Genomic DNA, 20,302 nt, shown 5'->3' with positions numbered 1-20,302 from the left:
GATGTAACGTCCAAAAGGCTTTTGGCATGGACTATTAATTCATTTTAAAGCTGCGATAAATTGAGGGGTCCATGGAAATTGTTTAAGAAAATGTTTGAACTGTCGAAATAATAAGTTATGGCAGAATGGGCTATGTCCACAGTCAGATAACATAAAGATGGGTGTTCGGATCATCACTGTTTCTGATAAGAAATGATGCATGAGTTGGCCATTTAGAACTTCAAACCATTCCTGAAGATCATGACTGACCTTTATTCCAACTCTACTTTCCAAAACTATCCCCATATCCATTTATTCCCATCGCATCAGAAAGTTTATCAGTCACAGCTTCGAATGTGCTTCATGACTGAATGTCCAAAACTTTGACTACATCACGAGGGATTCCAATCTCTATGTAATCTTGCCTTGGAATTCACTTCAAATGTTGCTCCCACTCAGATGGCTTCAACAAGGATCCACATCCGGGATTTCAATCATGCTTTCTGAGATTCCTTTCTCCTGGATCTCGGAACACACTCAAATTTCACCTTTCCAAACACAATTTCAGACCTTAGACCATGCCAATCAGAACACCACTGCTCCAATCGGCCCGCAGTGTGGAGTAACCAATCGTCGGATGCCACCTCAGTCTTCAGGACTTCTCTCGAGCCCATTTCACTTCAAGTCCGCTCCTCGGAGATCTCTCTTTAACTCGGAGCTTATTGCCCTGCTCCCATCTATTAACTTGACTTCCAAGATCTCTTTTTGATCACTGTCTTTCCCCTGCCTGGTACTTTCTTTTGGGACCACTCCTTTTTTCCCTCTCCCATGTCCTGCTCCCTGGATACACGCAGCCCAAATGGCCCTTCATTAACAGGTTACCTAACCTGCTTTTCCCGCCACCTGCATTTCCTTGTTTGTGCAATGGGTACACAGCAACATTTCCCAGTGTGTAGACGTGAAAACTCTGAACCATAATCGGAGCAGAATTAGGCCACTCAGCCCATCAGGTCTGCTCCGCCATTCAATCATGGCTGATATTTTCTCATCCCCATTCTCCTGCCTTCTCCCCATAACCCCTGATCCCCTTATTAATCAAGAACCTATCTATCTCTGTCTTAAAGAAACTCAGTAATTTGGCCTCCACAGCCTTCTGCGGCAAAGAGTTCCACAGATTCACCACCCTCTGGCTGAAGAAATTCCTCCTTATCTCTGTTTTAAAGGATCATCCTGGTGGGGCGGCACATTGGCACAGTGATTCACACTGTTGACTCATGCTGCCAGCGTCCCAGGTTCAAATCCAGCCTCGGGTGACTATCTATGCGAAGTCTGCATGTTCTCCCCGTGTCTGCGTGGGTTTCCTCCAGGTGCTCCAATTTCCTCCCAAATCCAAAGAGGTGCAGGTTAAGTGGATTGGCCAGGATAAAATTGTCCCTTGCAAGTTAGGTGAGCCTGGGGCGGGTGCTCTTTCAGAGGGTCAGTGCAGATGTGATGGGCTGAATGGACTGTAGGGATTCTATGGTTCTCTGGTCCCTTCAGTCTGAGGCTATGCCTGGGGATCTAGTTTTTCCGACTCGTGGAAACATCCTCTCCACGTTCACTCTATCCAGGCCTCTCAATATCCCACTGAGATCCTCCCCTCATTCTTCTAAACTCCATCGAGTACAGACCCAAAGTCTTCAACCGTTCCTCCATTTCATTCCAGGGATCATTCTTGTGAACCTCCTCTGGACCTCCTCCAAGGCCAGCACATCCTTATCCCAAAAACCTGGGCCCAAAACTGCTCACAGTACTCCAAATGGAGTCTGATCAGAGGCTTTATACAGCCTCAGAAGTATATCACTTTTGTATTCTCGCCCTCTTGAAATCAATGCCAACATTGCATTTGCCTTCCTAACTGCCAACTGAACCTGCAAGTTAACCTTAAGAGAATCGTGAACAAGGACTCCCAAGTCCCTTTGTGCTTCTGATTTTCGAAGCATTTCCCCATTTGGAAAATAATCTATGCCTTGATTCTTCCTACCACAGTGCATAAACTCACACTTTTCCTCATTGAATTCCATCTGCCACTTCATTGCCCACTCTCCTAGCCTGTCCAAATCCTTCTGCAGCCCCCCTTGCTTCCTCAATACTACCTGTCCCTCTACCGATCTGTATGTCTTCTGCAAACTTAGCAACAATTCTCTCAGTTCCTTCTTCCAGATCATTAAGTTATCTCATGACCAATTGTGGTCCCAGCACCGACCCCTGAGGCACACCACTAGTCATCGGCTGCCTTCCTGAAAAAGACCCCTTTATCCCCACTCTCTGCCTTCAGCCAGTCAGCCAATCGTCTATCCATGCCAGGATCTTACCCTTAACACCATGGGCTCTTAACTTATTTAACAGTCTCCTATATGACACCTTCTCCTGGAAATCTAAATAAATCACGTCCAAAGGTTCTTCTTTGTCTAACTTGCTTGTTACCTCCTCAAAGAGCTCTAACTGATTTGTCAGATACTAGCTCCCTTTGACAAAGCCGTGCTGACTCATTCCTGTTTTTGCACTTCCAAATACTCCGCGATTTCATCTTTAATAACAGACTCTAAAATCTTACCAATGACCGAAGTCGGGCTAACCAGCCTATAATTTCCTGTCTTCTGCCTCCCTCCCTTCTTAAACAGTGATGTTACATTAGCCACTTTCCAGTCCTCTGGGACCCTTCCTGCCTCCAGTGATTCCTGAAAGATCATCACCAATGCCTCCACAATTTCCTCAGCTATCTCTTTTAGGACCCTGGGGTGTAGTCCATCCGGTCCAGGTGATTTATCCACCTTCAGACCTTTAGTTTCCCCAGAACCTTCTCCTTAGTGATGGTCACTGCACTCACCTCCGCCCCCTGGTTCTCCTGGAGCTCTGGCATCCCACTGGTGTCTTTGTGAAGACTGATGCAAAGTAACTATTCAGTTCCTTTGCCATTTCTTTGTTTCCTATTATTACTTCTCCAGCCACATTTTCCAGTGGTCCAATGTCTATTTTTGCCTCTCTCTTATCTTTTATATATTGAAACCTGATGGCCTGCACCCAAGGGTATTAAAGGAAGTGGCAGCAGAGATAGTGGATGTGTTGGTTATGATATTTCAGAATTCCCTGGATTCTGGAAAGGTCCCAGTGGATTGGTAACATACTCATGTAACTCCCCTATTCAAAATGGGAGAGTGGCAAAAAGCAGGAAACTAAAGACCTGTTAGCCTGGTCTCTGTGGTGGGGAAGTTGCTGGAATCAATCATTAACGAGGAGATGACTGAACATTTGGAAAGACAAAGCTCAATCCACCATTGTCAGCGTGGTTTTATGAAGGGTAACTCACGCTTGACAAACTTGCTTGAGTTCTTTGAGGACGTAACCACCAAGGTGGATAATGGGGAACCTGTGGATGTGGTATATCTAGAGTTCCAGAAAGTGTTTGACAAGGTGCCGCATAAAAGACTGATCCAGAAGGTGAGATTGCAGGGGATTGGGAGTAAAGTACTAGATTGGATTGCGGATTGACTGACTGACAGAAAGCAGAGGGTTGGGATAAATGGGTCCTTCTCTGACTGGTGAACTGTAACCAGTGGGGTGCCTCAGGGATCAGTCCTGGGACCTCAACTGTTCACAGTCTATATGAATGATCTGCCAGCAGGGACAGAGTGTCACAGCAAAATTTGTCGATGATACTAAAATAGGTGGGAAAGCAGACAGTGAAGAGGAGATAAACAGTTCACAGACGGATATAGATAGGCTTGGAGATTAGGCCAAAGTTTGGCAGATGGAATACAATGTGGATAAGTGTGAGGTTATCCATTTTGGCTGAAAAAATAGAAAGGCAAATTATTATCAATTGAAAGCAGATGCATCTCGGCAGAGGGATCTGGGTGTCTTTGTTCATGAATCACAGAAAGTCGGTATGCAGGTACAGAATGAAATTAAAAAGGCAAATGGAATGTTTGCATTTATTGCAAAAGGGCTGGAGTATAAAAGTAGAGAAACATTGTTGCAATTGTATAGGGTGTTGGTGGGACCACATCTGGAGTATTGTGGTGTCTAGTTTTGGTCTCCTTATTTGAGGAAGGACGTGGTGGGATTGGAGGCAGTTCAGAGGAGGTTCACCAGATTGATTCCGGGGATGAAAGGGTTGACGTATGAGGAGAGATTAAACAGTTTGTGTTCATACTCGCTGGAGTTTAGAAGGCTGAGAGGGGATCTGATCGAGGTATATAAAATACTGAGAGGGATTGATAAAGTAAAGGTAGACCAAATGTTTCCCCTTGTGGGGCAATCTAGAACGAGTGGTCACAGATACAGGTTGAGAGGTGGGAGATTTAGAACTGAGGTGAGGAGGAACTACTTCTCGCAGAGGGTGGTGAATTTGTGAAACAAATCTGAATCATTGAATGGTTTCAAGAAGAAGACAGATATATTTTTGATTTTTAAAAACGGGGTAAAATGATATGGGGAACAGGTGGGGAGGTGGATTTGAGACCAGGAAGAGGTCAGCCATGATCTGATTGAAAGGCGGAGTAGGTTCAAAGGGCTGAATTGCCGACTTTTGCTCCTAATTCCTATGTTCCCATGTTTACCTGTTAGTGCAGGCTGCCCAGCTCTGTTTGATTATTGCAATGCTGTGTTGGTGCCTATTGGGGCGGCCAAGACTTCCTTCAACAGGGGATCCTGAGGTCCACCCTGAGGAAATAAAATGGAAACTTTTAAATCTTTCAGTCATCAAGGTGCCAGAGTGGACTCTTTGTTAAATGAATAAACCCTGACTGGGACCAATTATACCCTGAAAATGCAGCCACTAGAATTGTCAATTAAAAATTAACTAGAAATTAGAAGAAGTTCAGTCAGTATCTGTACAAAGACGGATTTGTGTTTCCCACTCTTTGTAATTAGAATTTAGTAACCTGTTAATTCAGACAAATACATTTACCGACAGCAACAATCATCGTTTTCCCAACAAATATTAATTTAGAAAATAAAAGAGAGGGCAGTTTAGTTGGTGAATTTTTAAAGCAAGGAGATAAATCACTCAACTAAATGCTGATGACACGTTACACAAATGCTTACTGTATAAATGGACAATTTGTTCCAGTTCCACAGATATTAGAGTTCCAAACTTTTTGTTTACAAATTCAAAACAATTCTTAAATGAATTACAATATGAATGCAGTTTGCATTGTTCTTTTCAACAATTCTAATCATGTATTCAAAATGATCTTATTCTTCAAATGTTGCGATTTAATTTATCTGCTGCTATTTGCAAAGTGCCTGAATAATAAGATAATGTGACAGGATCAAGGATTATGCCTTAAGGCACAGCTCCCAATTATGTAGCTGCTTCTTCAAAGATGGAATAGAAAATCTAATTGACTCTCTGAACTTCTGTTTGGCTCCAGAGCTGACTGAGGATCTGGGATGAGTAATGCTGGGAGAATTGACCTGTTTCTGTTACTGCAGAGTGTGTGGGAACAACAAGAAAAATTAAACATGCACCTGAAAAATAAAATTTAATTCAATTCAATTCAATTTCAGCAAGTCCAAACAATGTTTTACATTTTCTTTTGCGACCTTGAAGTTTACTTCGCACAGCCAATGGTAGTGATAGTGTCGCTATTTTATTCAGTTGCTGTGATCTGTTGTGTTAAACAGTTGACTAAATATATTCTAATCATCTCTTAAATGTCACCATCATCCCTATTGCCTCTTAGTTATTCTGAATTACAAGGTGTTAATTGTTTTATTCACTGAATAAATGGCTGCATTTCTGTGAATCAGAATTTGGCAAAATGTTGGTATCATTTACAAAATTTCACTTGAGGCATTTTGGTCAAATGTGAAGTTTAAAACACAACACAATCCCCACTGAATCCTCACACAATATATTTCCTGTAAATCCAGGTGTTAAACACTCTTCAGATGATTCTCAGATCTGATCTACATAGCAATTACTGAGTGGGAAAATCACCAGATTAACTCTTGATTATTATTAATTAAATTTGAATACTTCATTAACTGCGTCTTATTAAAGATTGTAACCCCAGTCCATTTCCCAATTGGGGCCATTGATGTCTCTATGTTCCATTCCTATTGCATAGTTGGTCGACTTCCTGCCGAGTCTGTGGTTTGAATCTCTCACCAGGACTTGAGCAGACAAGTTTCCATTGCATTACTGAGGGATTTCGTCACTCTCAGAGATCCCGTTTAACTTGTGCTCCAGTTCAGACTCAATTAGAATAAATGACAACGCTAACAAAAGAGTCTTACAAAATTCTTGCACAAGTTTGATTGAATTATGCTTCAATGCTTCAAAACATCCACGGTTAAGAATAACACACTATTGACCAACAGACACTGACTCAATCAATACTACAGTTCAGTCTCACCCAGTCCATGGGAAGGTTTCTCCATCGGCTAACGGCAGAATCGGAAACACAATTGGGAAGAGAATTCGACGACAGCCAAAAACTGAGGTTGGCGGTGGATGCCAAACGGAATGCCTTCAACAGCACCGTGAATGTGTTCCTCGCCACGACCCCGCATGGGCATGCAAATAGTCCAGGGTGGGGTGAGAGTGGTAGGTGTTGGGTGGGTGGGGTGAGGGTGGTCGGCTGGTGCGTAGTGTGCAGTCTGTGCCCATACTTGCGATTCCCAAGGCTCCCCCCCCCCCCCCCCCCCCCCCCAGTCCGTGAACCAGGCGGCTATCAGCCTGTCCCCTGCCCGCTGGCCCAGCCGGTAATGGTGGGCAGCCTCCCGTCCATGTCTACCCCATCTGTCCTGACCATTGCCCCCATCCTCCTCATCTGGGGAGGTCTGCGTCTCGTCTTGCTGTTCCTCCCCTTCCCCCTCCTCTGCCTGCAGCACATCGCCCCTCTGCTGGGCAATGTTGTGCAGGACACAGCACACCACAACGATGCACCTGACCCTATCTGGCGGGTACTGGAGGGGCCCTCCAGAGCGGTCCAGTCACCTGAAGCGCATCTTCAGCAGCCCAAAGCCCCTCTCTATCACACCCTGGTCGCTGCACGGACATCATTCTGGTGCTTCTCCGCGTCAGTCTGTGGCCTCCGTATCAGCGTCATCGGCCACAACGGCAACGGGTAACCCCTGTCGCCTAACAACCAGCCCCTCAGCCGGGGGGAGGAGGGGTCCCACGAACATGGTGGGGATGAAAGATTGCACCAATACGAATGAGTCATTTACACTGCCCGGGTACCGGGCACAGATGTGCCGGATCCTCATGCGGTGGTCGCAGACCACCTGAACATTCATGGAATAGGGTCCGCTACCCATTCTCGAACATGGCCCTGGTATCCGTAGGTGGCCGCACGGCGACGTGCATTCCATCGATTGCATCCTGAACCATGGGCATCCTGGCCACGGCAGCAAAGCCCCCCCCCCCCCCCCCCGGGCATCCTGGCCACGGCAGCAAAGCCCGCCCCACCCCGGGCATCCGGGCATCCAGGCCACAGCAGCAAAGCCCCCCCCCCCCCCCCCCCCCGGGCATCCTGGCCACGGCAGCAAAGCCCGCCCCACCCCGGGCATCCGGGCATCCAGGCCACAGCAGCAAAGCCCCCCCCCCCCCCGGGCATCCTGGCCACGGCAGCAAAGCCCGCCCCGCCCCGGGCATCCAGGCAACAGCAGCAAAGCCCACCCCCCCCCGGGCATCCTGGCCACAGCAGCAAAGCCCGCCCCCCCCGGGCATCCTGGCTGACCTGGGGCAGAGGGAACTGGATGTAGCAGTCCATAATGACATAAAGGGCGTTTCCGGATGCACCGGTGCACCGATGCCAGCGAGATGCCGGACAGGTCCCCACTCGGCGCCTGGAAAGACCCCGAGGCATAGAGGGTCAGGGCCACCATAACCTTGATGGCCACGGGGGGAGGGTGTCCTCCCTCAGTGCCACGCGGTACCAGGTGTGCCAGCAGGTGGCAGATGTGTGCCACGGTTTCCCGGCTCATCCGGAGTCTCCTCCTGCAATCCCGGTCCGTGAGGTCCTGGTACGACGAGCAGGGCCGGAACGCAGAGGGCATCACAGGGTGTCACCACCATCTCCTCCTCCTCCTCCTTGTCCTGTCATGCGAGCAGCCCTCAGCCTGGGCGGATGCCACCTGCCTCCCTGCGGCACGCTGCCCTGCTGCAGCCTCCGCCCCCTCCCTGGCACGCTCCTCTGCTGCAGCCTCCGCCCCCTCCCTGGCACGCTGCCCTGCTGCAGCCTCCGCCCCCTCCCTGGCACGCTGCCCTGCTGCAGCCTCCGCCCCCTCCCTGGCACGCTCCTCTGCTGCAGCCTCCGCCCCCTCCCTGGCACGCTGCCCTGCTGCAGCCTTCGCCCCCTCCCTGGCACGCTCCTCTGCTGCAGCCTCCGCCCCCTCCCTGGCACGCTGCCCTGCTGCAGCCTCCGCCGCCTCCCTGCGGCACGCTGCCCTGCTGCAGCCGCCGCCCCCTCCCTGCGGCACGCTGCCCTGCTGCAGCCTCCGCCCCCTCCCTGCTGCAGCCCCCGCCCCCTCCCTGCGGCACGCTGCCCTGCTGCAGCCTCCGCCCCCTCCCTGCGGCACGCTGCCCTGCTGCAGCCCCCGCCCCCTCCCTGCGGCACGCTCCTCTGCTGCAGCCTCCGCCCCCTCCCTGCGGCACGCTGCCCTGCTGCAGCCTCCGCCTCCTCCCTGGCACGCTGCCCTGCTGCAGCCCCCGCCCCCTCCCTGCGGCACGCTGCCCTGCTGCAGCCTCCGCCCCCTCCCTGCGGCAGCCTCCGCCCCCACCCTGGCACGCTGCCCTGCTGCAGCCCCCGCCCCCTCCCTGCGGCAGCCTCCGCCCCCACCCTGGCACACTGCCCTGCTGCAGCCTCCGCCCCCTCCCTGGCACACTGCCCTGCTGCAGCCTCCGCCCCCTCCCTGGCACGCTCCTCTGCTGCAGCCTCCGCCCCCTCCCTGGCACGCTGCCCTGCTGCAGCCTCCGCCCCCTCCCTGGCACGCTGCCCTGCTGCAGCCTCCGCCCCCTCCCTGGCACGCTGCCCTGCTGCAGCCTCTGCCCCCTCCCTGGCACGCTGCCCTGCTGCAGCCTCCGCCCCCTCCCTGGCACGCTCCTCTGCTGCAGCCTCCGCCCCCTCCCTGGCACGCTGCACTGCTGCAGCCTCCGCCCCCTCCCTGGCACGCTCCTCTGCTGCAGCCTCCGCCCCCTCCCTGGCACGCTGCCCTGCTGCAGCCTTCGCCCCCTCCCTGGCACGCTCCTCTGCTGCAGCCTCCGCCCCCTCCCTGGCACGCTGCCCTGCTGCAGCCTCCGCCCCCTCCCTGCTGCAGCCTCCGCCCCCTCCCTGCTGCAGCCTCCGCCCCCTCCCTGCTGCAGCCTCCGCCCCCTCCCTGGCACGCTGCCCTGCTGCAGCCTCCGCCCCCTCCCTGGCACGCTCCTCTGCTGCAGCCTCCGCCCCCTCCCTGGCACGCTGCCCTGCTGCAGCCTCCGCCCCCTCCCTGGCACGCTCCTCTTTGCCAGCCTCCGCCCCCTCCCTGCTGCAGCCTCCGCCCCCTCCCTGACACGCTGCCCTGCTGCAGCCTCCGCCCCCTCCCTGGCACGCTGCCCTGCTGCAGCCTCCGCCCCCTCCCTGGCACGCTGCCCTGCTGCAGCCTCCGCCCCCTCCCTGGCACGCTGCCCTGCAGCAGCCTCCGCCCCCTCCCTGCTGCAGCCTCCGCCCCCTCCCTGGCACGCTGCCCTGCTGCAGCCTCCGCCCCCTCCCTGGCACGCTGCCCTGCTGCAGCCTCCGCACCCTCCCTGGCACGCTGCCCTGCGGCAGCCTCCGCCCCCTCCCTGGCACGCTCCTCTGCTGCAGCCTCCGCCCCCTCCCTGGCACGCTGCCCTGCTGCAGCCTCCGCACCCTCCCTGGCACACTGCCCTGCTGCAGCCTCAGCCCCCTCCCTGGCACGCTGCCCTGCTGCAGCCTCCGCCCCCTCCCTGGCACGCTGCCCTGCTGCAGCCTCAGCCCCCTCCCTGGCACGCTCCTCTGCTGCAGCCTCCGCCCCCTCCCTGGCACGCTCCTCTGCTGCAGCTTCCGCCCCCTCCCTGGCACGCTCCTCTGCTGCAGCCTCCGCCCCCTCCCTGGCACGCTGCCCTGCTGCAGCCTCCGCCCCCTCCCTGGCACGCTCCTCTGCTGCAGCCTCCGCCCCCTCCCTGGCACGCTCCACTGCTGCAGCCTCCGCCCCCTCCCTGGCACGCTGCCCTGCGGCAGCCTCCGCCCCCTCCCTGGCACGCTCCTCTGCTGCAGCCTCTGCCCCCTCCCTGGCACGCTCCTCTGCTGCAGCCTCCGCCCCCTCCCTGGCACGCTGCCCTGCGGCAGCCTCCGCCCCCTCCCTGGCACGCTCCTCTGCTGCAGCCTCCGCCCCCTCCCTGGCACGCTGCCCTGCTGCAGCCACCGCCCCCTCCCTGGCACGCTGCCCTGCGGCAGCCTCCGCCCCCTCCCTGACACGCTGCCCTGCTGCAGCCTCCGCCCCCTCCCTGGCACGCTGCCCTGCTGCAGCCTCCGCCCCCTCCCTGACACGCTGCCCTGCTGCAGCCTCCGCCCCCTCCCTGGCACGCTGCCCTGCTGCAGCCTCCACCCCCTCCCTGCGGCAGCCTCCGCCCCCTCCCTGGCACGCTGCCCTGCTGCAGCCTCCGCCCCCTCCCTGGCACGCTCCTCTGCTGCAGCCTCCGCCCCCTCCCTGGCACGCTGCCCTGCTGCAGCCCCCGCCCCCTCCCTGGCACGCTGCCCTGCTGCAGCCTCCGCCCCCTCCCTGGCACGCTCCTCTGCGGCAGCCTCCGCCCCCTCCCTGGCACGCTGCCCTGCTGCAGCCTCCGCCCCCTCCCTGCTGCAGCCTCCGCCCCCTCCCTGGCACGCTGCCTTGCTGCAGCCTCCGCCCCCTCCCTGCGGCAGCCTCCGCCCCCTCCCTGCGCCAGCCTCCGCCCCCTCCCTGGCACGCTCCTCTGCTGCACCCTCCGCCCCCTCCCTGGCACGCTGCCCTGCTGCAGCCTCCGCCCCCTCCCTGGCACGCTCCTCTGCGGCAGCCTCCGCCCCCTCCCTGGCACGTTGCCCTGCTGCAGCCTCCGCCCCCTCCCTGGCACGCTCCTCTGCTGCAGCCTCCGCCCCCTCCCTGGCACGCTCCTCTGCTGCAGCCTCCGCCCCCTCCCTGGCACGCTGCCCTGCTGCAGCCTCCACCCCCTCCCTGGCACGCTGCCCTGCTGCAGCCTCCGCCCCCTCCCTGGCACACTGCCCTGCTGCAGCCTCCGCCCCCTCCCTGGCACGCTGCCCTGCTGCAGCCTCCGCCCCCTCCCTGGCACTCTTCCCTGCGGCAGCCTCCGCCCCCTCCCTGGCACGCTCTTCTGCTGCAGCCTCCGCCCCCTCCCTGGCACGCTCCTCTGCTGCAGCCTCCGCCCCCTCCCTGGCACGCTGCCCTGCTGCAGCCTCCGCCCCCTCCCTGCTGCAGCCTCCGCCCCCTCCCTGCTGCAGCCTCCGCCCCCTCTCTGGCACGCTGCCCTGCTGCAGCCTCCGCCCCCTCCCTGGCACGCTGCCCTGCTGCAGCCTCCGCCCCCTCCCTGGCACGCTGCCCTGCTGCAGCCTCCGCCCCCTCCCTGGTATGCTCCTGCCCCAGTTCCCCCAGGGCATGCTGCTCCCGCCACGGCGGCCAACATCGCTGGGTGATGACCAAACATAACGGTCTGCAAGGGGTGGGGGGAGGTGGTGGGGTGATAGATGACATGTCATCATTGCCCGTACCCACCCAGTCCTCGCCAACCCCGCGCCCCAGCCCGACCCCCACACCCCAGCCCCACGCCCACACCCCAGCCCCCACCCCCCAGCCCCACCCCCACTCCCCAGCACCCAAGCCCGACCCCCACCCCCCAGCCCCACTCCCACACCCCCAGCTCCCACCCCCACACCCCAGCCCCACCCCTGCACCCCAGCCCCCACCCCCCAGCCCCCAGCCCCCACCCCCCAGCCCCACCCCCACTCCCCAGCCCCCAAGCCCGACCCCCACCCCCCAGCCCCACTCCCAGACCCCACCCCCACACCCCAGCCCGCACCCCAACCCCACACCCCAGCCCCATCCCACACCCCAGCCCCACCCCCGCACCCTCCACCCCACCACCGCCACACTCCACCCGACTGCTGACGTTAACACCTCAGCCCCCACCTCCGTACCCCAGCCCCTCTCCCGCACCCCAGCCCCACATCTGCACCCCAGCGTCACATCCGCACCCCAGCCTCCACCTCCGCCCCCCATTAACTTCTGATGTTAACGCTGCACCTCATGCTCCTTCCAGTCTCTTTCATCAATCCTGATCACCATATAATTTCAATTTTCCTTTTGTTGCTTATCTCGTTGTCTCTGAAACGCTTTGCTGAGTCAGATAACAGTGAAACTCCTTGTATGAACACAACCACATTGCCAAGCTTTCTGAGGAAGTGTCAGAGGCAGCTAAACTTGAAAAGTCAGTGAGCAGACACACAGGGTACGGCAAAACGCTGAGAGTCATCATGTTTTAATATTAGTCATTTGTGTGAGGAACATTTAGGGGAAGAACCTCCAGCCAGATCCGCCATTCAATCAGATCATGGCTGATCGCTTCCTGGTCTCAAATCCACCACCGCACCTGTTCCCCATATCCCTTTAATCCATTATTTTTAGCAGAAATATATATATCTCCTTCTTGAAACCGTTTAATGATTCAGATCCCACCGCACTATGGGGCAGCGAGTTCCACAAATTCGCCACCCTCTGCAAGAAGTAGTTCCTCCTCATCTCAGTTCTAAATCTGCTGCCTCTCAACCTATATCTGTGATCTCTCATTCTAAATTCCCCCTCAAGGAGGAACATTTGGTCTACGTTTACTTTATCAATCCCATTTAGTATTTTATACACCTCGATCAGATCCCCTCTCATCCTTCTAAACTCCAGCGAGCATGAGCCCAAACTGGTTAATCTTTCTTCAGACATCAACCCTTTCATCCCCGGAATCAATCTGGTGATTCTCCTCCTGAGGAGAACATAATCTGGACAAAGATATGACAGGGAGGATGCAACATTTTCTGAAAAGGGAGATAGGTGGAAAGCAAAAAGAAAAACAATTTTTATTCTTCATTTCAAACTAGCAGAGGGAGCAAGCGAGGAAATCTGGCAGATCTTTCACAGATTTCAGAAGCAGGTGTAATCCCCATTTCCAAAAGAAACGTGAAACTTTGTGTCGACAGATCAACCTTCAAGCCTTTCCTGATTTAGGATCTGATTGGTCCCTGCGTTGGTGTAGGGCAGACAAACACAACACAATCTCATTAGATTTTGTGCATCAGATACGTCCCACTCTTTATAATTGATCAAGAATTTATCTTTGTTGCCTAGAAAGAGTTTGGTGATATCCTGAGGCAGTGACAGACTCCAACAAATAAACATTCTTCCTTATCCAGCAATAATACAGAAACTTGAGAGGCCTGTTTGACTGGCCGCTGATTTCTTGGTTTAATTTTTCTTCCTCTGTATTTTGGTTCCTCAAAAAACACATTAATGTCGGAAAGGTCACTAAATTCCAACTGCCACCAAATGATTGGCTAAAGAACCCACAACATGCACCAATGTGTCCAGGGGAACACACTTGAAAGTCTGTAAAATATTTGGGTAACTTTAGGGAATTCTCATAACTTTCACTCCAAAGTGAAATCCCTCCATGTCGTCAGAAACATTACAGGAATTCTCGGGTAATCCCAACTGAAGTACTGGAGGCAATAAAAACATGGAGCATAACTTAATGGTGGAATTGGATTGGCTCTGCCTGATTTCCTGTCTATCGAACTTTATACCTGCTGAATTTATCAGTAAAAATTGATTGCCTGACGTGTGTGTGAAATGTTAAATGTTTTACATGTCAGCAGACTTCATTTAGTCAGTTGTCCTTGCTCAACTATGTTTGATGTAGCAACCTTGTCGGTTTCTCAATCCACAACTTCCTCAGCTGTTCAATTTTTCTGCTGCCTTGCTATTTTGGCCTTTCTCCAAACAGAAAATGAAAACTTTTTATGGTACGTTTTCTGCCAACTATTCCCCTGAACTTCCCCTCTGTTTCTAATCAAGGGGAAGCTTTCTTTCAAAGAAGGAAAGTGAAGCTCCCTCTTGCAGCTTTCAATGTAAATCATTGTTGAAGTTTCCAGGGAAGGAAGATGGTGTTAAACTGAGTTCCCACTGTGAGCACGTTTGGAGTGGGCTTATTGTTGGAGACCAATTAAACCTTATGTTTGCTGTCCAATTGCTGGCAGGCACCAACACAGGAGTTAATGGCCTTCCAGCCATTAACAAATCGCTTCAGACAGTTCCAAACATTTGTCACCTTTTCTTCATAAAAAGTGTATTAGTTGAGTTCAGAGTTAATCTAACTGCAGCGTGGCGAAGGGAGATTGTCTGGAGTCAGCATCGTGACAAATCGGCAGGATGTGCAATGGGTGCCTGAATCGAACTTGCCCTCTTCCCAGTTAGGTTACAATTGCAGCTTCTGTCTTTCTGCTCTGGTTACAGAGAAGGTCGATTTCAAATTCGGCAGTCAAATTTGATCATTTGCAAAAATTTGAATTGCAAATTATCACTCCCTTAATTTTGTAAGAGTCATTCTTACCCATTTCCTTTACAGAAGCTAATGTAGCATTTTAATTCAAGCAATTTCTTTTAGGGCGGCACAATAGCACAGTGGTTAGCACTGCTGCTTCACAGCGCCAGGGTCCCAGGTTCAATTTCCAGATTGGGTCACTGTGCAGAGTCTGCATGTTCTCCCCGTGTCTGCGTGGGTTTCCTCCGGGTGCTCCGGTTTCCTCCCACAAGTCCTGAAAGACGTGCTGTTGGGTAATTTGGACGTTCTGAATTCTCCCTCTGGGTGCCTGAACAGGCGGCGGAATGTGGTGACTAGGGGATTTTCACAGTAGCTTCACTGCAGTGTTAATCTGAGCCTACTTGTGACAATAAAGATCATTAAAAAAATAAACAATTATTTTAATAGTTATTATTTTCACTGTCTTGATGAATGAATGAATAGAAATAATGGTTAAACAGACATAGGATAGATTATAGACATCCCAGTGCAAAGGTATCTGACATTTCCATCTTGGAAGATGTCAGCAAGAATGTAATGAAGTTGGGTACAGGTGGTCCTGGTGCAGAAGATAGCTGAGGTGGGCAGAGGATGGAGGGTGAAGGGCAGAGGTTAGAGGGCAGAGAGCAGACAGTGTGTCCACTCCAGCTGCTCCAAGACATTGGCAGGAGAGTGATTGATTTCGGTGACCAGGCCTATTTCACTGGAAGAAGCAAGCTGGGGAATCTGATGGGGCAGGTACAGATCAAGGGTCCCCTGAGAGTCTTTCTTGAAAACAAAATTTAAAAAAACACTTGTTGGACTTTGCTGCTGTTAAACAAGAACAAAGGAAAGTACAGCACAGGAACAGGCCCTTCAGCCCTGCAAGCCTGTGCCAATCATGATGCCTGAATAAAAAGCAACCTTCAGTCCTGACTCGATCCGCATTCCTCTATTTCCTCCCTGTTCATGGACCCATCCAGATGCCTCTTAAATGTGGCTAATGTGCTGCTTCCACCACATCCTCTGGCAGCACGTTCCAGGCACCACTCTCTGTGTGAAATACTTACCCCGCACATCTCCCTTAAACTTTCCCCCTCTCACCCTGAACCTGTGACCCCTGTGTAATGGACACTTCCACCCTTGGAAAAAGCCTCTGACTATCCGCCCTGTCTTTGCCTCTAATAACTTTGTAGACCTCTATCAGGTCTGCCCTCACCCCCCAACAGCCTCCTGTTATATCCTCTGACAATCCTCGGCACTATCAGTAACTCCGCCAATCTTCATGTCATCCATAAATTTACTAATCAGACCACCCACATTTTCCTCCAGATCATTTAAATATACTACAAACAACAGAGATCCCAGCATTGATCCCTGTGGAACACCACTAGCTACAGATCTCCATTCAGAAAAACACCCTTCCACCGCTACTCTCTGTCTTCTATAACCAGGCCAGTTCTGTATCCATCTAGCCAGCCCACCCCCAATCCCATCTAGCCAGCCCACCCCCAATCCCATCTAGCCAGCCTCCCCAATCCCATCTAGCCAGCCCACCCCCAATCCCATCTAGCCAGCCCACCCCCAATCCCATCTAGCCAGCCCACCCCCAATCCCATCTAGCCAGCCCACCCCCATCCCATCTAGCCAGCCCACCCCCAATCCCATCTAGCCAGCTCACCCCCAATCCCATCTAGCCAGCCCACCCCCAATCCCATCTAGCCAGCCACCCCCAATCCCATCTAGCCAGCCCACCCCCAATCCCATCTAGCCAGCCCACCCCCAATCCCATCTAGCCAGCCCACCCCCAATCCCATCTAGCCAGCCCACCCCCAATCCCATCTAGCCAGCCCACCCCCAATCCCATCTAGCCAGCCCACCCCAATCCCATCTAGCCACCCACCCCCAATCCCATCTAGCCACCCACCCCAATCCATCTAGCCAGCCCACCCCAATCCCATCTAGCCAGCCCACCCCAATCCCATCTAGCCAGCCCACCCCCAATCCCATCTAGCCAGCCCACCCCCAATCCCATCTAGCCAGCCCACCCCCAATCCCATCTAGCCAGCCCACCCCCAATCCCATCTAGCCAGCCCACCCCCAATCCCATCTAGCCAGCCCACCCCCATCCCATCTAGCCAGCCCACCCCCAATCCCATCTAGCCAGCCCCCACCCCCCAATCCCATCTAGCCAGGCCACCCCCAATCCCATCCAGCCAGCCCCCCCCCCCAATCCCATCTAGCCAGCCCACCCCAAATCCCATCTAGCCAGCCCACCCCCAATCCATCTAGCCAGCCTACCCCAATCCCATCTAGCCAGCCTACCCCAATCCCATCTAGCCAGCCTACCCCCAATCCCATCTAGCCAGCCCACCCCCAATCCCATCTAGCCAGCCCACCCCCAATCCCATCTAGCCAGCCCATCCCCAATCCCATCTAGCCAGCCCACCCCAATCCCATCTAGCCAGCCCACCCCCAATCCCATCTAGCCAGCCCACCCCCAATCCCATCTAGCCAGCCCACCCCCAATCCCATCTAGCCAGCCCACCCCCAATCCCATCTAGCCAGCCCACCCCCAATCCCATCTAGCCAGCCCACCCCCAATCCCATCTAGCCAGCCCACCCCCAATCCCATCTAGCCAGCCCACCCCCAATCCCATCTAGCCAGCCCACCCCCAATCCCATCTAGCCAGCCCACCCCGAATCCCATCTAGCCAGCCCACCCCCAATCCCATCTAGCCAGCCCACCCCCAATCCCATCTAGCCAGCCCATCCCCAATCCCATCTAGCCAGCCCACCCCCAATCCCATGTGATTTTAGTTTTTGTACTAGTCTGCCATGTAGGACCTTATCAAGCACTTTATTAAAGTCCCTATAAACTACATCCACAGCCCTTCCCTCATCAATATTCTTTTTCACCTCTTCAAAATACTGAATCAAGTTGACAAAATACTGACATCCGCCATGTCCTTCTCCCTGGTGAATACCGATACAAAGTACTCATTAAGGATTTCACCCAATTATTATAATAATCTTTATTAGTGTCACAAGTAGGTTTACATTAACACTACAAAGGAGTTGCTGTGGAAATCCCCGAGTTGCCACACTCCTTCGCCTGTTCGGGTACACAGAGGGAGAATTCAGAATGTCCAAATGATCTAACCTGCACGACTTTCGGGACTTGTGTGTGGAAACCTGAGCACCCGGAGGAAACCCTCGCAGACACGGGGAGAATGTGGAAACTCCGCACATATGGTCACCCAAGCCGCAAATCAAACCTAGGACCATGGAGCTGTGAAGCAACAGTGCTAACTACTGTGCTACCGTGTCGCCCTTCCTGTGGTTTCACGCATCACTTCCCTCCATTGTCTTTGAGTGGGCCTTCTCTTTCTCTTGCTACCCTCTTACTCCTAAAACTGCTTAAAACACCTTGGGATTCTGCTTGACTATGTTTGCTAAAGACATTTTGTGGCCCCTTTTAGCCCTCCTAATTCCACGTTGAAGTTCCTTCTTTCACTGTACTCCTCAAGGGCTTCGTCAGTTTTAGATGCCGAGAACTATCGTATGTTTCCTTTTTCCTTTTGACTAAGCTCACAATTTCCCTTGTCATCCATGGTTCCCGAATCCTGCCATTTCTATCCTTCATTTTTGCGGGACATGCCTGTCCTGCACTTCAATCAATTGACCTTTAAAAGCCTCCCACATGGGCAGCACGGTAGCATGGTGGTTAGCATAAATGCTTCACAGCTCCAGGGTCCCAGGTTCGATTCCCAGCTGGGTCACTGTCTGTGCGGAGTCTGCACGTCCTCCCCGTGTGTGCGTGGGTTTCCTCCGGGTGCTCCGGTTTCCTCCCACAGTCCAAAGATGTGCGGGTTAGGTGGATTGGACATGCTAAATTGCCCGTAGTGTCCTAAAAAGTAAGGTTAAGGAGGGGGGGGGGGGTTGGGTTACGGGTATAGGGTGGATACGTGGGTTTGAGTAGGGTGATCATTGCTCGGCACAACATCGAGGGCCGAAGGGCCTGTTCTGTGCTGTACTGTTCTATGTTTTATGTCAGACGTGGATTTGCCCTCAAATAGCCGCTCCCAATCCACATTCCCCAGTTCCTGTCTAATTTGGATGTAATTGGCCATTCGCCCAATTAAGCACCCTCACCCATGGGCCACTCTTGTCCTTATCCATGACTATTCGAAATCTTATGGAGTTATAGTCGCTAATCCCAAAATGCTCCCCCACTGAAACATCATTCACCTGGCCTGGCTCATTCCCCAATACCAAGTCTAGTACGGCCCCCTCCCTGGTTGGATTGTCAAGATACTGGATCAAAAAGCCCTTCTGGACACATCTAACAAATTGCTCTCCATCCGAGCCCCTGGCTGTAAGAGATTCCCAGTCAATATGGGGGGAGTTGAAGTCGCCCATCGCAACTACCCACTTTTTTCACACCTTTCAGTATCTGACTACACAACTGCTCCTCTGTCTCCTGCGGGCTGTTGGGAGGTCTATAGTACACTCCCGCTTCTTGACACCAGTTCTTCAGTTACACACAGTACAGTCCAGGTGACTGAGTTGACTTCTCCCAGAATCCTTTTCTGATGCCTCTGCTGGATATATATGATGGGATTCTTCCACACAGCTCCCTACTTCCGTATATTTATGGGTTGCCCAATACACATAATAGTGATGTCCCTTTACGCCCGGCCTTATCTATGACCGGTTCTGCACAACATGAATTGGCCAATCGCAATGCCATGTCCATATGCTGATTTGACATTCTAAACCTATTCACCATTAAGCTTCTCAAGGAGTGGTAGACATTTGCAACATCATCGTTATTGATGTGCACATCCTTTGCTCATCAGATGTGAAGGAATGTTTCACCACGTACTTGGGAAACTTGCTCAAAACCGGTTGCAGCAATGACCCAACCATTTGACTGATTTACATTCTGCCTATCAGACTAATGAGTAACATGGTCTGTGAATTTTAATGTCAGTGTGACTCACCTGAGGAAGGAGCTGCGCTCCGAAAGCTAGTGATTCAAAACAAACCTGTTGGACTTTAACCTGGTGCTGTAAGACTTCTTGCTGTGCTCACCCCAGTCCAACTCCGGCATCTCCACATCAGTGTGATGTTGGATGTGTTGGCGCTATGTTCCAAAGTCTGTGGACCAAATCAAACAGTATGTCCCAGCTGCTGTTCACAGTGGGTGAAGTACAGACCATGTCCAAACAACCCACAACATAAAACACAACATTCAACATTAGATGTGATTCCGTAATTGGACATTTCCTAAAGGATCCTCAGTGCTCCAAGGATTATGCTGACAATTAATTTCAGAGTATTAGTCAGGCTCACAGTTGCACAGGACCCTGATTGTTGTGGACAGAAATAACATGTACACACATGAAAAAAAAATGAAAATCGCTTATTGTCACGAGTAGGCTTCAATGAAGTTACTGTGAAAAGCCCCTAGTCGCCACATTCTGGTGCCTGTCCGGGGAGGCTGGTACGGGAATCGAACCGTGTTGCTGACCTGCTTGGTCTGCTTTAAAAGCCAGCGATTTAGCCCAATGAGCTAAACAAGCCTCTATCATTGCACCTGTTTCAACCAAACAAAAAAGATGACAGGCATGTCTTGACCAATCAGAGTCAGCCCACCCCCAATCCCATCTAGCCAGCTTGGTTTTCAATTTAAACAAAACTTGGCAGTTAACTCAGTTATCAGTTAACTGG

At 53.3% G+C, this 20,302-nt stretch overlaps 1 long non-coding RNA gene across 1 annotated transcript in view; it reads right to left on the bottom strand.

Annotated features, from left to right (window-relative positions):
* Nucleotides 1-19,633, bottom strand: part of LOC119965588 — a 131,079-nt gene extending 111,446 nt beyond the window's left edge. Inside the window, exons 1-2 of the long non-coding RNA XR_005460553.1 lie at nucleotides 19,573-19,633; nucleotides 4,581-4,683 (exon numbers count right to left, since the gene is read on the bottom strand). This is a non-coding gene — a long non-coding RNA (uncharacterized LOC119965588). The remainder of the gene's footprint in view (nucleotides 1-4,580; nucleotides 4,684-19,572) is intronic.
* Between the last annotated feature and the right edge of the window lie 669 nt (nucleotides 19,634-20,302).

The sequence above is a fragment of the Scyliorhinus canicula genome, chromosome 5 (assembly GCF_902713615.1).
Source record: "Scyliorhinus canicula chromosome 5, sScyCan1.1, whole genome shotgun sequence".
Taxonomy (NCBI): domain Eukaryota; kingdom Metazoa; phylum Chordata; class Chondrichthyes; order Carcharhiniformes; family Scyliorhinidae; genus Scyliorhinus; species Scyliorhinus canicula.
Note: the sequence above shows the minus strand (reverse complement) of the source record. Positions and strands in the feature narration are given on the sequence as shown.